Source organism: Hylaeus volcanicus, chromosome 3 (genome assembly GCF_026283585.1).
Source record: "Hylaeus volcanicus isolate JK05 chromosome 3, UHH_iyHylVolc1.0_haploid, whole genome shotgun sequence".
Lineage (NCBI taxonomy): Eukaryota > Metazoa > Arthropoda > Insecta > Hymenoptera > Colletidae > Hylaeus > Hylaeus volcanicus.
The window spans coordinates 16,589,833-16,592,532 of record NC_071978.1 but is presented as its reverse complement, the minus strand read 5'-3'; the positions used below and the strand labels follow the sequence as shown (position 1 = coordinate 16,592,532).

Sequence of the window (2,700 nt, the reverse complement as noted above, 5' to 3'; positions counted from 1 at the left end):
CCAGACTGTAATGTAATCAACATAAAATTGATCAAATCATATTATAGTGTGGCAAAGTGTAATCATGGTCGATTATTATTGTCCTTATAATCTTCCTTTCAAAAGGAAATTGAGACTCACAACTCAGCCACATGCTACTTCAAAGGGCATTCTCGTAATGAAACGAAAACAATGAATCCAAAAAGGTAAAGGGACAAAATAAAGGTGCCAACAACACGCGGTGTTCCCAGGCGGTCACCCATCCAAGTACTATCCGCGCCCAACGCATCTTAACTTCAGTGATCAGACGAGAACTGGTGTGGCATGCGTGGTATGGTCGTTGATATTTATTAAGCGTTTTCTTTATTCGATACATGGTGCCATTTTACTTGACGAGAACCTTTATTTCAATTAAACAAATTTCCTTTTCATTAAAAAAAATAAATTTTGAAATAGGTCACTAACGTTGCACACTAAGACACAGTGCGCAGTTTGCTCTATTAAAACAAAGTTTCCTAGGTCAGCCTTAACGATATGTCCCACTATAAAAATCTGAATGGAATACTAATTAGGTTTTCTAACTCTATTATTTTGGAATTTCATCTCTTGAACAAATTACATAATGTGTTACTGAGATTAAGAAAAAAAAGGGAGGGAGAAAAACTATTTTATAATAATATCAAATATTAGTAAGTATGTATGCGAAACAAAATTATCCAAAGAAATGTTTGTATTCCTTTAAATAAATGGTATAGAGAGATTAACATGGTGAAATTGACCCGGGCAAATATTTAGTTATTAATATTTAATAATTTTATTTTAATTGCAAATATTTAATTTCGATATTTTTTTACTCAAATTTACAATATATTGATTATTATTATGAAATAATGATAAATAAATATCAAAAAAACGGAAAATTCCTTATGCCATTTCGCCAAAAGGCCTTCATAATATACTTAAGAATAAAAATGCCCCCTTAAAATGGATTAAACACTAAAATCAAGGGGTGAATCCTCACTGTCATATCCACGGTTATTAATATTCATCGCGGCGCGTTAATATTCAACCTTGCACAATCAGGAATGTCCGATCGACCTAGCGATTTTCAGACAGCCGCCGCCCCGCACTGTCCCGTTAAGAAATTGCATTTGTATGCTATCGATCGTGCCGATCTCCCCTCGGGGCGGCCGAGCGATCGCGTTTTTCGTAACAGTAAATTCGTTCCGCGATCTCGGTCTGTCGGGCAAACGGTCGATAGAAAACGATCTAGGCGTCGACAGTGAGGTATTCGGCCCCAAAACCTGGCCAAAATTAAAAGAGTTTTCAGATTTTTGTGAAATTTCGTATATAACGTCTTTGAGACAGCTGATTGATAATCTGATATACAGTGGGTGTAGAATGTATTCGTACACCGATCAATTTCCCAAAAAACTTTTGTGTAAAATTGTAGTTTTTTAACTTCTTTTTTTGTAATCAATGATATTTTACATATTCTCGGAAGTCTCTAAGATAAATATAGTCCAAACAACATTTACTAGTTAATATAATTTGTGAAATTAACAAAAAGATGCGAAAAGTGGGTAAAAGTATAGAAGCAATAAGTATTTGTACGATTCTTATGACGAACCATTTACAGCAGAGTTTGTAACATAAACACATTAGTTTATTGCTCCGTGCGAATTAGAAAACATCAAATTTCCAGTAAAGTACTTTTAAACAGTTGTGAGAATTCTTATTGCTTCAATATTTCTATCGATTAATTGTTTTTTTCTTGTTAATTTCGCAACTTACATAAATAGCTATTTTTTTTTGTAATCTATCTATTCTAGAGATTCCCGAGAATATGTGGAATGTCATTGTTTATAAAAAATAAGTTGATGAATTACAATTTTACACAGTTCTTTTGGAAATTGATTGCTGTACGAATACTTTCTACATCCACTGTAAAAATTTTAAAAATCAAAATGGTGGTAAAGGCAGTTTTACACGCTCAAGCTATTTGCACAAGCCAGCTTGCGCAAACCAGTTTGTGCAAATAAACTGAATGAAATATTGCCGTTCGCACGTTCAGTTCGCTTTGCACAAATGTGAAGTGAGGAACCCCGAAAATCGTAGTTTGTTGTGTCCGAAATGGAACATCTGGACGAATGCGCATATTTGAGATTGTAACCGAAGTTTGAACATCGTTTAGACGCACCAACTTTAAGCCGATTTTCTGTCAGGACAGATTTAACTCATGCCAAATTTGTTGGCTTGCGTAACTTTATGCCTGCGTTCACACACAACGATATACTCGTGAAAACCGACTTGTGCAAATAGCTTGAGCGTGTAAGTGTAGCATAACAAATGTTTCAGATAGAACAGTTGAATAACATGACTGTTTTTTGGTTCGAGGTACATTATAGTGTACGAGGCAACAAAGATGTTTTGAAAAATCCAAATTCTAGAATATTGACTTATAGCTAGATTTTGAGGGCGAATACCCCACTGTGCGTCGTCGTAGTCGCGTAAAAGCAAAGCTTCTCCGGACACGGCGACGCGCGAGAACTGTTATCGCGATTGTCATTAGCCTGATTCGAGACCTCCCGCCGGCGAGCAGCTTTCTACAGCTCCGCGTTATTTATTGGAGGATTAATAAGTGGCTGGCTAACCTGGTGATTAGTGGTCGTTTTGCCGCGACTTTCATTATCGTAAAACGCCTCGTCTGTGACTGCACCG

The 2,700-nt window shown here is 36.1% G+C and overlaps 1 non-coding gene across 1 annotated transcript; it reads right to left on the bottom strand.

Annotated features, from left to right (window-relative positions):
- Window positions 1-205: 205 nt before the first annotated feature.
- LOC128874489 (5S ribosomal RNA) lies at window positions 206-324 on the bottom strand. Its single transcript, XR_008456652.1, has one exon. It is a non-coding gene; the product is annotated as a 5S ribosomal RNA (ribosomal RNA).
- Window positions 325-2,700: the final 2,376 nt, after the last annotated feature.